Source organism: Taudactylus pleione, unplaced genomic scaffold, assembly GCF_031769625.1.
Source record: "Taudactylus pleione unplaced genomic scaffold, aTauple2 ptg002148l, whole genome shotgun sequence".
NCBI lineage: Eukaryota > Metazoa > Chordata > Amphibia > Anura > Myobatrachidae > Taudactylus > Taudactylus pleione.
This window is the reverse complement of record NW_028286542.1, coordinates 628,771-645,496: the sequence shown is the minus strand read 5'-3', so window position 1 is coordinate 645,496 and position 16,726 is coordinate 628,771.

Below are 16,726 nucleotides of genomic sequence, written 5' to 3'. Positions count from 1 at the left end.
AAGGATTAGATGTATGACACAGTAATGTATGACACAAGGGAGCAGAGCAGTGATGATATTAGTGATGTAGCTGTCACTAGTGTTTAGAGCTTGTGTGGAGGAAGGATTATTTGTAGGACACAGTAATGTATGACACAAGGAAGCAGAGCAGTGATGATATTAGTGATGTAGCTGTCACTAGTGTATAGAGTATGTGTGGAGGAAGGATTAGGTGTAGGACACAGTAATGTATGACACAAGGGAGCAGAGCAGTGATATTAGTGATGTAGCTGTCACTAGTGTATAGAGCATGTGTGGAGGAAGGATTAGGTGTAGGACACAGTAATGTATGACTCAAGGGAGCAGAGCAGTGATGATATTAGTGATGTAGCTGTCACTAGTGTATAGAGCATGTGTGGAGGAAGGATTAGGTGTATGACACAGTAATGTATGACACAAGGGAGCAGAGCAGTGATGATAGTGATGTAGATGTCACAAGTGTATAGAGCATGTGTGGAGGAAGGATTAGGTGTAGGACACAGTAATGTATGACACAAGGGAGCAGAGCAGTGATGATATTAGTGATGTAGCTGTCACTAGTGTATAGAGTATGTGTGGAGGAAGGATTAGGTGTAGGACACAGTAATGTGTGACACAAGGGAGCAGAGCAGTGATGATATTAGTGATGTAGATGTCACTAGTGTATAGAGCATGTGTGGAGGAAGGATTAGGTGTAGGACACAGTAATGTATGACACAAGGGAGCAGAGCAGTGATGATATTAGTGATGTAGCTGTCACTAGTGTATAGAGCATGTGTGGAGGAAGGATTAGGTGTAGGACCCAGTAATGTATGACACAAGGGAGCAGAGCAGTGATGATATTAGTGATGGAGCTGTCACTAGTGTATAGAGCATGTGTGGAGGAAGGATTAGGTGTAGGACACAGTAATGTATGACACAAGGGAGCAGAGCAGTGATGATATTAGTGATACAGCTGTCACTAGTGTATAGAGCATGTGTGGGGGAAGGATTAGGTGTAGGACACAGTAATATATGACACAAGGGAGCAGAGCAGTGATGATATTAGTGATACAGATGTCACTAGTGTATAGTGCATGTGTGGGGGAAGGATTAGGTGTAGGACACAGTAATGTATGACACAAGGGAGCAGAGCAGTGCTGATATTAGTGATGTAGCTGTCACTAGTGTATAGAGCATGTGTGGAGGAAGGATTATGTGTAGGACACAGAAATGTATGACACAAGGGAGCAGAGCAGTGATGATATTAGTGATGTAGCTGTCACTAGTGTATAGAGCATGTGTGGAGGAAGGATTAGGTGTAGGACACAGTAATGTATGACACAAGGGAGCAGAGCAGTGATGATATTAGTGATGTAGCTGTCACTGGTGTATAGAGCATGTGTGGGGGACGGATTAGGTGTAGGACACAGTAATGTATGACACAAGAGAGCAGAGCAGTGATAATAGTGATGTAGCTGTCACAAGTGTATAGAGCATGTGTGGAGGAAGGATTAGGTGTAGGACACAGTAATGTATGACACAAGGGAGCAGAGCCGTGATCATATTAGTGATACAGCTGTCACTAGAGTATAGAGCATGTGTGGAGGAAGGATTAGGTGTAGGACACAGTAATGTATGACACAAGGGAGCAGAGCAGTGATGATATTAGTGATGTAGCTGTCACTAGTGTATAGAGCATGTGTGGAGGAAGGATTAGGTGTGGGACACAGTAATGTATGACACAAGGGAGCAGAGCAGTGATGATATTAGTGATGTAGGTGTCACTAGTGTATAGAGCATGTGTGGAGGAAGGATTAGGTGTATGACACAGTAATGTATGACACAAGGGAGCACAGCAGTGATGATATTAGTGATGTAGGTGTCACTAGTGTATAGAGCAAGTGTGGAGGAAGGATTAGATGTATGACACAGTAATGTATGACACAAGGGAGCAGAGCAGTGATGATATTAGTGATGTTGCTGTCACTAGTGTATAGAGAATGTGTGGAGGAAGGATTAGTTGTATGACACAGTAATGTATGACACATGGGAGCAGAGCAGTGATGATAGTGATGTAGATGTCACTAGTGTATAGAGCATGTGTGGAGGAAGGATTAGGTGTATGACACAGTAATGTATGACACAAGGGAGCAGAGCAGTGATGATATTAGTGATGTAGCTGTCACTAGTGTATAGAGCATGTGTGGAGGAAGGATTAGGTGTAGGACACAGTAATGTATGACACAAGGGAGCAGAGCAGTGATGATATTAGTGATGAAGCTGTCACTAGTGTATAGAGCATGTGTGGAGGAAGGATTAGGTGTAGGACACAGTAATGTATGACACAATGGAGCAGAGCAGTGATGATATTAGTGATGTAGATGTCACTAGTGTATAGAGCATGTGTGGAGGAAGGATTAGGTGTAGGACACATTAATGTATGACACAGTAGAGCAGAGCAGTGATATTAGTGATGTAGCTGTCACTAGTGTATAGAGCATGTGTGGAGGAAGGATTAGGTGTATGACACAGTAATGTATGACACAAGGGAGCACAGCAGTGATATTAGTGATGTAGCTGTCACTAGTGTATAGAGCGTGTGTGGGGGAAGGATTAGGTGTAGGACACAGTAATGTATGACACAAGGGAGCAGAGCAGTGATGATATTAGTGATGTAGCTGTCACTAGTGTGTAGAGCATGTGTGAGGGAAGGATTAGGTGTAGGACACAGTAATGTATGACACAAGGGAGCATAGCAGTGATGATATTAGTGATGTAGATGTCACTAGTGTATAGAGCATGTGTGGAGGAAGGATTAGGTGTAGGACACAGTAATGTATGACACAAGGGAGCAGAGCAGTGATGATATTAGTGATGTAAATGTCACTAGTGTATAGAGCATGTGTGGAGGAAGGATTAGGTGTAGGACACAGTAATGTATGACGCAAGGGAGCATAGCAGTGATGATATTAGTGACGTAGCTGTCACTAGTGTATAGAGCATGTGTGGGGGAAGGATTAGGTGTAGGACACAGTAATGTATGACACAAGGGAGCAGAGCAGTGATGATATTAGTGATGTAGGTGTCACTAGTGTATAGAGCATGTGTTTGGGAAGGATTAGGTGTAGGACACAGTAATGTATGACACAAGGGAGCAGATCAGTGATGATATTAGTGATGTAGCTGTCACTAGTGTATAGAGCATGTGTGGAGGAAGGATTAGGTGTATGACACAGTAATGTATGACACAAGGGAGCACAGCAGTGATATTAGTGATGTAGCTGTCACTAGTGTATAGAGCATGTGTGGAGGAAGGATTAGGTGTAGGACACAGTAATGTATGACACAAGGGAGCAGAGCAGTGATGATATTAGTGATGTAGGTGTCACTAGTGAATAGAGAATGTGTGGAGGAAGGATTAGATGTAGGACACAGTAATGTATGACACAAGGGAGCAGAGCAGTGATGATATTAGTGATGTAAATGTCACTAGTGTATAGAGCATGTGTGGAGGAAGGATTAGGTGTAGGACACAGTAATGTATGACACAAGGGAGCATAGCAGTGATGATATTAGTGATGTAGCTGTCACTAGTGTATAGAGCATGTGTGGAGGAAGGATTAGGTGTAGGACACAGTAATGTATGACACAAGGGAGCAGAGCAGTGATGATAGTGATGTAGATGTCACTAGTGTATAGAGCATGTGTGGAGGAAGGATTAGGTGTATGACACAGTAATGTATGACACAAGGGAGCAGAGCAGTGATGATATTAGTGATGCAGCTGTCACTAGTGTATAGAGCATGTGTGGAGGAAGGATTAGGTGTATGACACAGTAATGTATGACACAAGGGAGCAGAGCAGTGATGATATTAGTGATGTAGGTGTCACTAGTGTATAGAGCAAGTGTGGAGGAAGGATTAGATGTATGACACAGTAATGTATGACACAAGGGAGCAGAGCAGTGATAATAGTGATGAAGCTGTCACAAGTGTATAGAGCATGTGTGGAGGAAGGATTAGGTGTAGGACATAGTAATGTATGACACAAGGGAGCAGAGCAGTGATCATATTAGTGATACAGCTGTCACTAGAGTATAGAGCATGTGTGGAGGAATGATTAGGTGTGGGACACAGTAATGTATGACACAAGGGAGCAGAGCAGTGATGATATTTGTGATGTAGGTGTCACTAGTGTATAGAGCATGTGTGGAGGAAGGATTAGGTGTATGACACAGTAATGTATGACACAAGGGAGCAGAGCAGTGATGATATTAGTGAGCAGTGATGATATTAGTGATGTAGATGTCACTAGTGTATAGAGCATGTGTGGAGGAAGGATTAGGTGTATGACATAAGGGAGCAGAGCAGTGATGATATTAGTGATGTAGCTGTCACTAGTGTATAGAGCATGTGTGGAGGAAGGATTAGGTGTATGACACAGTAATGTATGACACAAGGGAGCAGAGCAGTGATGATATTAGTGATGTAGCTGTCACTAGTGTATAGAGCATGTGTGGAGGAAGGATTAGGTGTAGGACACAGTAATGTATGACACATGGGAGCAGAGCAGTGATGATATTAGTGATTTAGGTGTCACTAGTGTATAGAGCATGTGTGGATGAAGGATTAGGTGTAGGACACAGTAATGTATGACACAAGGGAGCAGAGCAGTGATGATATTAGTGCTGTATATGTCACTAGTGTATAGAGCATGTGTGGGGGAAGGATTAGGTGTGTGACACAGTAATGTATGACACAAGGGAGCAGAGCAGTGATCATATTAGTGATACAGCTGTCACTAGTGTATAGAGCATGTGTGGAGGAAGGATTAGGTGTATGACACAGTAATGTATGACACAAGGGAGCAGAGCAGTGATGATATTAGTGCTGTATATGTCACTAGTGTATAGAGCATGTGTGGGGGAAGGATTAGGTGTGTGACACAGTAATGTATGACACAAGGGAGCAGAGCAGTGATCATATTAGTGATACAGCTGTCACTAGTGTATAGAGCATGTGTGGAGGAAGGATTAGGTGTAGGACACAGTAATGTATGACACAAGGGAGCAGAGCAGTGATGATATTAGTGATGTAGATGTCACTAGTGTATAGAGCATGTGTGGAGGAAGGATTAGGTGTAGGACACAGTAATGTATGACACAAGGGAGCAGAGCAGTGATGATATTAGTGATGTAGCTGTCACTTGTGTATAGAGCATGTGTGGAGGAAGGATAAGATGTATGACACAGTAATGTATGACACAAGGGAGCAGAGCAGTGATGATATTAGTGATGTAGCTGTCACTAGTGTATAGAGCATGTGTGGAGGAAGGATTAGGTGTAGGACACAGTAATGTATGACACAAGGGAGCAGAGCAGTGATGATATTAGTGATGTAGCTGTCACTAGTGTATAGAGGATGTGTGGAGGAAGGATTAGGTGTATGATACAGTAATGTATGACACAAGGGAGCAGAGCAGTAATGATATTAGTGATGGAGCAGTCACTAGTGTATAGAGTATGTGTGGAGGAAGGATTAGGTGTAGCACACAGTAATGTATGACACAAGGGAGCAGAGCAGTGATGATAGTGATGTAGCTGTCACTAGTGTATAGAGCATGTGTGGAGGAAGGATTAGGTGTATGACACAGTAATGTATGACACAAGGGAGCATAGCAGTGATGATATTAGTGATGTAGCTGTCCCTAGTGTATAGAGTATGTGTGGAGGAAGGATTAGGTGTAGCACACAGTAATGTATGACACATGGGAGCAGAGCAGTGATGATATTAGTGATGTAGCTGTCACTAGTGTATAGAGCATGTGTGGGGGAAGGATTAGGTGTATGACACAGTAATGTATGACACAAGGGAGCAGAGAAGTGATGATATTAGTGTTGTAGCTGTCACTAGTGTATAGAGCATGTGTGGGGGAAGGATTAGGTGTAGGACACAGTCATGTATGACACAAGGGAGCAGAGCAGTGATGATAGTGATGTAGCTGTCACTAGTGTATAGAGCATGTGTGGAGGAAGGATTAGGTGTATGACACAGTAATGTATGACACAAGGGAGCAGAGAAGTGATGATATTAGTGTTGTAGCTGTCACTAGTGTATAGAGCATGTGTGGGGGAAGGATTAGGTGTAGGACACAGTAATGTATGACACAAGGGAGCACAGCAGTGATGATATTAGTGATGTAGCTGTCACTAGTGTATAGAGCATGTGTGGAGGTAGGATTAGGTGTAGGACACAGTAATGTATGACACAAGGGAGCAGAGCAGTGATGATATTAGTGATGTAGCTGTCACTAGTGTATAGAACATGTGTGGAGGAAGGATTAGTTGTAGGACACAGTAATGTATGACACAAGGGAGCAGAGCAGTGATGATATTAGTGATACAGCTATCACTAGTGTATAGAGCATGTGTGGAGGAAGGATTAGGTGTAGGACACAGTAATGTATGACACAGTAGAGCAGAGCAGTGATGATATTAGTGATGTAGCTGTCACTAGTGTATAGAGCATGTGTGGGGTAAGGATTAGGAGTAGGACACAGTAATATATGACACAAGGGAGCAGAGCAGTGATGATATTAGTGATGTAGCTGTCACTAGTGTATAGAGCATGTGTGGAGGAAGGATTAGGTGTAGGACACAGTAATATATGACACAAGGGAGCAGAGCAGTGATGATATTAGTGATGTAGCTGTCACTAGTGTATAGAGCATGTGTGGAGGAAGGATTAGGTGTAGGACACAGTAATATATGACACAAGGGAGCAGAGCAGTGATGATATTAGTGATACAGATGTCACTAGTGTATAGAGCATGTGTGGGTGAAGGATTAGGTGTAGGACACAGTAATGTATGACACAAGGGAGCAGAGCAGTGATGATATTAGTGATGTAGCTATCACAATTGTATAGAGCATGTGTGGGGGAAGGATTAGGTGTAGGACACAGTAATGTATGACACAAGGGAGCAGAGCAGTGATGATATTAGTAATGTAGCTGTCACTAGTGTATAGAGCATGTGTGGAGGAAGGATTAGGTGTATGACACAGTAATGTATGACACAAGGGAGCAGAGCAGTGATGATATTAGTGATGTAGCTGTCACTAGTGTATAGAGCATGTGTGGAGGAAGGATTAGGTATAGGACACAGTAATGTATGACACAGAGGAGCAGAGCAGTGATGATATTAGTGATGTAGGTGTCACTAGTGTATAGAGTATGTGTGGAGGAAGGATTAGGTGTATGACACAGTAATGTATGACACAGAGGAGCAGAGCAGTGATGATATTAGTGATGTAGGTGTCACTAGTGTATAGAGTATGTGTGGAGGAAGGATTAGGTGTAGGACACAGTAATGTATGACACATGGGAGCAGAGCAGTGATGATATTAGTGATGTAGCTATCACTAGTGTATAGAGCATGTGTGGAGGAAGGATTAGGTGTATGACACAGTAATGTATGACACAAGGGAGCAGAGCAGTGATGATATTAGTGATGTAGCTGTCACTAGTGTATAGAGCATGTGTGGAGGAAGGATTAGGTGTAGGACACAGTAATGTATGATACATGGGAGCAGAGCAGTGATGATATTAGTGATGTAGCTATCACTAGTGTATAGCGCATGTGTGGGGGAAGGATTAGGTGTAGGACATAGTAATGTATGACACAAGGGAGCAGAGCAGTGATGATATTAGTGATGTAGCTGTCACTAGTGTATAGAGCATGTGTGGGGGAAGGATTAGGTGTAGGACACAGTAATGTATGACACAAGGGAGCAGAGCAGTGATATTAGTGATGTAGCTGTCACTAGTGTATAGAGCATGTGTGGAGGAAGGATTAGGTGTAGGACACAGTAATGTATGACACAAGGGAGCAGAGCAGTGATATTAGTGATGTAGCTGTCACTAGTGTATAGAGCATGTGTGGAGGAAGGATTAGGTGTTGGACACAGTAATGTATGACACAAGGGAGCAGAGCAGTGATGATAGTGATGTAGATGTCACTAGTGTATAGAGCATGTGTGGAGGAAGGATTAGGTGTAGGACATAGTAATGTATGACAATAGGGAGCAGAGCAGTGATGATATTAGTGATGTAGCTGTCACTAGTGTATAGACCATGTGGGGAGGAAGGATTAGGTGTAGGACACAGTAATGTATGACACAAGGGAGCAGAGCAGTGATGATAGTGATGTAGATGTCACAAGTGTATAGAGTATGTGTGGAGGAAGGATTAGGTGTAGGGCACAGTAATGTATGACACAAGGGAGCAGAGCAGTGATGATATTAGTGATGGAGCTGTGACTAGTGTATAGAGCATGTGTGGAGGAAGGATTAGGTGTAGGACACAGTAATGTATGACACAAGGGAGCAGAGCAGTGATGATATTAGTGATACAGCTGTCACTAGTGTATAGAGCATGTGTGGGGGAAGGATTAGGTGTAGGACACAGTAATATATGACACAAGGGAGCAGAGCAGTGATGATATTAGTGATACAGATGTCACTATTGTATAGAGCATGTGTGTGGGAAGGATTAGGTGTAGGACACAGTAATGTATGACACAAGGGAGCAGAGCAGTGATGATATTAGTGATGTAGCTGTCACTAGTGTATAGAGCATGTGTGGAGGAAGGATTAGGTGTAGGACACAGAAATGTATGACAAAAGGGAGCAGAGCAGTGATGATATTAGTGATGTAGCTGTCACTAGTGTATAGAGCATGTGTGGAGGAAGGATTAGGTGTAGGACACAGTAATGTATGACACAAGGGAGCAGAGCAGTGATGATATTAGTGATACAGCTGTCACTAGTGTATAGAGCATGTGTGGAGGAAGGATTAGGTGTAGGACACAGTAATGTATGACACAAGGGAGCAGAGCAGTGATAATAGTGATGTAGCTGTCACAAGTGTATAGAGCATGTGTGGAGGAAGGATTAGGTGTAGGACACAGTAATGTATGACACAAGGGAGCAGAGCAGTGATCATATTAGTGATACAGCTGTCACTAGAGTATAGAGCATGTGTGGAGGAAGGATTAGGTGTGGGACACAGTAATGTATGACACAAGGGAGCAGAGCAGTGATGATATTAGTGATGTAGGTGTCACTAATGTATAGAGCATGTGTGGAGGAAGGATTAGGTGTATGACACAGTAATGTATGACACAAGGGAGCAGAGCAGTGATGATATTAGTGATGTAGTTATCACTAATGTATAGAGCATGTGTGGAGGAAGGATTAGGTGTATGACACAGTAATGTATGACACAAGGGAGCAGAGCAGTGATGATAGTGATGTAGATGTCACTAGTGTATAGAGCATGTGTGGAGGAAGGATTAGGTGTATGACACAGTAATGTATGACACAAGGGAGCAGAGCAGTGAAGATATTAGTGATGTAGCTGTCACTAGTGTATAGAGCATGTGTGGAGGAAGGATTAGGTGTAGGACACAGTAATGTATGACACAAGGGAGCAGAGCAGTGATGATATTAGTGATTTAGCTGTCACTAGTGTATAGAGCATGTGTGGAGGAAGGATTAGGTGTATGACACAGTAATGTATGACACAAGGGAGCAGAGCAGTGACGATATTAGTGATGTAGCTGTCACTAGTGTATAGAGCATGTGTGGAGGAAGGATTAGGTGTAGGACACAGTAATGTATGACACAAGGGAGCAGAGCAGTGACGATATTAGTGATGTAGATGTCACTAGTGTATAGAGCATGTGTGGAGGAAGGATTAGGTGTAGGACACAGTAATGTATGACACAAGGGAGCAGAGCAGTGATGATATTAGTGATGTAGGTGTCACTAGTGTATAGAGCATGTGTGGAGGAAGGATTAGGTGTAGGACACAGTAATGTATGACACAAGGGAGCAGAGCAGTGATGATATTAGTGATGTAGCTGTCACTAGTGTATAGAGCATGTGGGGAGGAAGGATTAGGTGTATGACACAGTAATGTATGACACAAGGGAGCAGAGCAGTGATGATATTAGTGATGTAGCTGTCACTAGTGTATAGAGCATGTGTGGAGGAAGGATTAGGTGTATGACACAGTAATGTATGACACAAGGGAGCAGAGCAGTGAAGATATTAGTGATGTAGCTGTCACTAGTGTATAGAGCATGTGTGGAGGAAGGATTAGGTGTAGGACACAGTAATGTATGACACAAGGGAGCAGAGCAGTGATGATATTAGTGATTTAGCTGTCACTAGTGTATAGAGCATGTGTGGAGGAAGGATTAGGTGTATGACACAGTAATGTATGACACAAGGGAGCAGAGCAGTGACGATATTAGTGATGTAGCTGTCACTAGTGTATAGAGCATGTGTGGAGGAAGGATTAGGTGTAGGACACAGTAATGTATGACACAAGGGAGCAGAGCAGTGACGATATTAGTGATGTAGATGTCACTAGTGTATAGAGCATGTGTGGAGGAAGGATTAGGTGTAGGACACAGTAATGTATGACACAAGGGAGCAGAGCAGTGATGATATTAGTGATGTAGGTGTCACTAGTGTATAGAGCATGTGTGGAGGAAGGATTAGGTGTAGGACACAGTAATGTATGACACAAGGGAGCAGAGCAGTGATGATATTAGTGATGTAGCTGTCACTAGTGTATAGAGCATGTGGGGAGGAAGGATTAGGTGTATGACACAGTAATGTATGACACAAGGGAGCAGAGCAGTGATGATATTAGTGATGTAGCTGTCACTAGTGTATAGAGCATGTGGGGAGGAAGGATTAGGTGTAGGAGACAGTAATGTATGACACAAGGGAGCAGAGCAGTGATGATATTAGTGATGGAGCAGTCACTAGTGTATAGAGCATGTGTGGAGGAAGGATTAGGTGTAGCACACAGTAATGTATGACACAAGGGAGCAGAGCAGTGATATTAGTGATGTAGCTGTCACTAGTGTATAGAGCATGTGTGGAGGAAGGATTAGGTGTAGGACACAGTAATGTATGACACAAGGGAGCAGAGCAGTGATGATATTAGTGATGTAGGTGTCACTAGTGTATAGAGTATGTGTGGAGGAAGGATTAGGTGTATGACACAGTAATATATGACACAAGGGAGCAGAGCAGTGATGATATTAGTGATGTAGATGTCACTAGTGTATAGAGCATGTGTGGAGGAAGGATTAGGTGTATGACACAGTAATGTATGACACAAGGGAGCAGAGCAGTGATGATATTAGTGATGTAGCTGTCACTAGTGTATAGAGCATGTGTGGAGGAAGGATTAGGTGTATGACACAGTAATGTATGACACAGAGGAGCAGAGCAGTGATGATATTAGTGATGTAGCTGTCACTAGTGTATAGAGCATGTGTGGAGGAAGGATTAGGTGTATGACACAGTAATGTATGACACAAGGGAGCAGAGCAGTGATGATATTAGTGATGTAGTTATCACTAATGTAAAGAGCAAGTGTGGAGGAAGGATTAGATGTATGACACAGTAATGTATGACACAAGGGAGCAGAGCAGTGATGATAGTGATGTAGATGTCATTAGTGTATAGAGCATGTGTGGAGGAAGGATTAGGTGTATGACACAGTAATGTATGACACAAGGGAGCAGAGCAGTGATGATATTAGTAGGGGTGAGCGGGTTCGGATTTCTGAAATCCGAACCCCCCCGAGCCCCCCAGATCCGAGTCCGATCCGAATCAGGCTCGACTTTTCCCGCCTGACTCGGATCTGAAATCGAGGCAAAACGTCATCATCCCGCCTTCCGAGTCTCGCGGGTTTTGGATCCTATATAAGGTACCCACGTCGGCGCCATTTTCTCACTCGGCTGTGGACAGTGAAGAGGGAGGGTGGGAGTTAGGGCTGTGTAGTGTAGTGTAGTGTAGTGCTGCTGTTGTCCACTACTTCAAAGTCCATAGGGGCTGGCTGTGTTGTGCTGTGCTGCTGTTGTTAATAGGGGCTGTGTCCACTACTTCAAAGTCCATAGGGGCTGGCTGGACTGTGTTGTGCAGTCAGTTCTCCATAGGGGCTGTGTCCACTCCAAAGTCCTGTGCAGTGTCCCAGTCCTAAAGAGGAGCTGTAGTGTTGTCCAGGGGGTGCTCTGTCCATCAGGGGGGCTCCCCCCAAGTGCTAAAAAAAGAATATATTTTCTGTGTTTGTGAATTGTGTGCGCAGTAGCCGCACGTGCATCAACAAAGTAGTGCCAAGCGTGCGCCTGTGTCATAAGTAAAGGGCCGGCTGGCTTGACCGTTAAAGGGTGCTGTAACCCCCGAAAGTACACTCCAGTCCAAACCAAAAAAAAATTATTTTCTGTGTTTGTGAATTGTGTGCGCAGTAGCCGCACGTGCATCAACAAAGTAGTGCCAAGCGTGCGCCTGTGTCATAAGTAAAGGGCCGGCTGGCTTGACCGTTAAAGGGTGCTGTAACCCCCGAAAGTACACTCCAGTCCAAACCAAAAAAAAATTATTTTCTGTGTTTGTGAATTGTGTGCGCAGTAGCCGCACGTGCATCAACAAAGTAGTGCCAAGCATGCGCCTGTGTCATAAGTAAAGGGCCGGCTGGCTTGACCGTTAAGGGTGCTGTAACCCCCGAAAGTACACTCCAGTCCAAACCAAAAAAAAAATTATTTTCTGTGTTTGTGAATTGTGTGCGCAGTAGCCGCACATGCATCAACAAAGTAGTGCCAAGCGTGCGCCTGTGTCATAAGTAAAGGGCCGGCTGGCTTGACCATTAAGGGTGCTGTAACCCCCGAAAGTACACTCCAGTCCAAACCAAAAAAAAAATTATTTTCTGTGTTTGTGAATTGTGTGCGCAGTAGCCGCACGTGCATCAACAAAGTAGTGCCAAGCGTGCGCCTGTGTCATAAGTAAAGGGCCGGCTGGCTTGACCGTTAAGGGTGCTGTAACCCCCGAAAGTACACTCCAGTCCAAACCAAAAAAAAAATTATTTTCTGTGTTTGTGAATTGTGTGCGCAGTAGCCGCACGTGCATCAACAAAGTAGTGCCAAGCGTGCGCCTGTGTCATAAGTAAAGGGCCGGCTGGCTTGACCGTTAAAGGGTGCTGTAACCCCCAAAGTACACTCCAGTCCAAACCAAAAAAAAATTATTTTCTGTGTTTGTGAATTGTGTGCGCAGTAGCCGCATGTGCATCAACAAAGTAGTGCCAAGCGTGCGCCTGTGTCATAAGTAAAGGGCCAGCTGGCTTGACCGTTAAAGGGTGCTGTAACCCCCAAAGTACACTCCAGTCCAAACCAAAAAAAAAATTTATTTTCTGTGTTTGTGAATTGTGTGCGCAGTAGCCGCACGTGCATCAACAAAGTAGTGCCAAGCGTGCGCCTGTGTCATAAGTAAAGGGCCGGCTGGCTTGACCGTTAAAGGGTGCTGTAACCCCCGAAAGTACACTCCAGTCCAAACCAAAAAAAAAATTATTTTCAGTGTTTGTGAATTGTGTGCGCAGTAGCCGCACGTGCATCAACAAAGTAGTGCCAAGCGTGCACCTGTGTCATAAGTAAAGGGCCGGCTGGCTTGACCGTTAAAGGGTGCTGTAACCCCCAAAGTACACTCCAGTCCAAACCGAAAAAAAATTATTTTCTGTGTTTGTGAATTGTGTGCGCAGTAGCCGCACGTGCATCAACAAAGTAGTGCCAAGTGTGCGCCTGTGTCATAAGTAAAGGGCCGGCTGGCTTGACCGTTAAAGGGTGCTGTAACCCCCGAAAGTACACTCCAGTCCAAACCAAAAAAAAAATTATTTTCAGTGTTTGTGAATTGTGTGCGCAGTAGCCGCACGTGCATCAACAAAGTAGTGCCAAGCGTGCGCCTGTGTCATAAGTATAGGGCCGGCTGGCTTGACCGTTAAAGGGTGCTGTAACCCCCAAAGTACACTCCAGTCCAAACCGAAAAAAAATTATTTTCTGTGTTTGTGAATTGTGTGCGCAGTAGCCGCACGTGCATCAACAAAGTAGTGCCAAGTGTGCGCCTGTGTCATAAGTAAAGGGCCGGCTGGCTTGACCGTTAAAGGGTGCTGTAACCCCCGAAAGTACACTCCAGTCCAAACCAAAAAAAAAATTATTTTCTGTGTTTGTGAATTGTGTGCGCAGTAGCCGCACGTGCATCAACAAAGTAGTGCCAAGCGTGCGCCTGTGTCATAAGTAAAGGGCCGGCTGGCTTGACCGTTAAAGGGTTCTGTAACCCCCAAAGTACACTCCAAACCAAAAAAAAATATATTTTCTGTGTTTGTGACTTGTGTACACTGTGGCTGCACGTGCATCAACAAAGGAGCAGCGCCAAGCGTGCGCCTGTGTCCCATAAGTAAAGAGCCGGCTGGCTCATTTCTTAAAGGGTGGTGTAACCCACAAAGTGCACTACTCTCCAGCAAAAATAAAAAAATATTTTCTGTGTTTGTGTGCGCTTTAGCCGCACGTATATATATCAATATAACATAAATGGAGGACCAAACTTTCTCTGATAAAAATAAAATAGGGAAAGATCAAGAACCACTTCCTACTAGTGCTGTTGCTGCTGCTGGGAGTTGTTCATCATCCCAGAGAGGAAGTAGGAACATCACTACTTTTACTAAACAATTGACCCTCCAACAGTCCCTAGCGATGAGGATGAAGTACGACAGCAGTCATCCTGAAGCAAAACGTATAACTGAGGCCTTGACTGCTATGTTGGTGTTAGACGTGCGTCCGGTATCCGACATTAGTGCAGTGGGATTTAGACAATTGATGGAGGTAGTGTGTCCTCGGTTCCAAATCCCGTCTAGATTCCACCTGCATCCTCAAAGCAGCAGCGACAAGCGTGCGTCTGTCTGTTAAAGGGTGGTGACACCCTCAAAGTGTGCTACACAAACAATTAAAATATTGTTCTTTTTTTTTCTGTCTTTGTGAAATGTGTGGGCTGTAGCCGCACCTGCATCCTTAAAGCAGCAGCGACAAGCGTGCGTCTGTCTGTTAAAGGGTGGTGACACCCTCAAAGTGTGCTACACAAACAATAAAAATATTCTTCTTTTTTTTTCGGTCTTTGTGAAATGTGTGGGCTGTAGCCGCACCTGCATCCTTAAAGCAGCAGCGACAAGCGTGCGTCTGTCTGTTAAAGGGTGGTGTAACTCTCAAAGTGCTCCAAAAAATAAAAAACTATTTTTTTAATGTGTTTGTGACTTGTGTGCGATGTAGCCACACTTGCATCCTCAAAGCAGCAGCGACAAGCGTGCGTCTGTCTGTTAAAGGGTGGTGACACCCTCAAAGTGTGCTACACAAACAATAAAAATATTCTTCTTTTTTCTGTCTTTGTGAATTGTGTGGGCTGTAGCCGCACCTGCATCCTTAAAGCAGCAGCGACAAGCGTGCGTCTGTCTGTTAAAGGGTGGTGACACCCTCAAAGTGTGCTACACAAACAATTAAAATATTGTTCTTTTTTTTTCGGTCTTTGTGAAATGTGTGGGCTGTAGCCGCACCTGCATCCTTAAAGCAGCAGCGACAAGCATGCGTCTGTCTGTTAAAGGGTGGTGACACCCTCAAAGTGTGCTACACAAACAATAAAAATATTCTTCTTCTTTTATCTGTCTATGTGAATTGTGTGGGCTGTAGCCGCACCTGCATCCTTAAAGCAGCAGCGACAAGCGTGCGTCTGTCTGTTAAAGGGTGGTGACACCCTCAAAGTGTTCTACACAAACAATTAAAATATTGTTCTTTTTTTTCGGTCTTTGTGAAATGTGTGGGCTGTAGCCGCACCTGCATCCTTAAAGCAGCAGCGACAAGCGTGCGTCTGTCTGTTAAAGGGTGGTGTAACTCTCAAAGTGCTCCAAAAAATAAAAAACTATTTTTTTTATGTGTTTGTGACTTGTGTGCGATGTAGCCGCACTTGCATCCTCAAAGCAGCAGCGACAAGCGTGCATCTGTCTGTTAAAGGGTGGTGACACCCTCAAAGTGTGCTACACAAACAATAAAAATATTCTTCTTTTTTCTGTCTTTGTGAATTGTGTGGGCTGTAGCCACACCTGCATCCTTAAAGCAGCAGCGACAAGCGTGCATCTGTCTGTTAAAGGGTGGTGACACCCTCAAAGTGTGCTACACAAACAATTAAAATATTGTTCTTTTTTTTTCGGTCTTTGTGAAATGTGTGGGCTGTAGCCGCACCTGCATCCTTAAAGCAGCAGCGACAAGCATGCGTCTGTCTGTTAAAGGGTGGTGACACCCTCAAAGTGTGCTACACAAAGAATAAAAATATTCTTCTTCTTTTTTCTGTCTTTGTGAATTGTGTGGGCTGTAGCCGCACTTGCATCCTCAAAGCAGCAGCGACAAGCGTGCGTCTGTCTGTTAGAGGGTGGTGTAACCCTCAAAGTGTGCTCCACAAACAATAAAAATATTCTTTTTTTTTTCTGTCTTTGTGAATTGTGTGGGCTGTAGCCGCACTTGAATCCTCAAAGCAGCAGCGACAATCGTGCGTCTGTCTGTTAAAGGATTACATCGGTGACAGCATCCAAGTAGGCATGTCAGACAGTCCGTACCTGTACTGGCAGGAAAAAGAAGCAATTTGGAGGTCCCTGTACAAACTGGCTCTATTTTACCTGAGTTGCCCCCCCTCCAGTGTGTACTCCGAAAGAGTGTTTAGTGCAGCCGGGAACCTTGTTAGCGAAAGGCGTAGGAGGTTGCTTCCACAAAATGTGGAGAAGATGATGTTCATAAAATGAATGATCAACTCTTCCAGGGAGACCAGCCTCCAGAACGTACA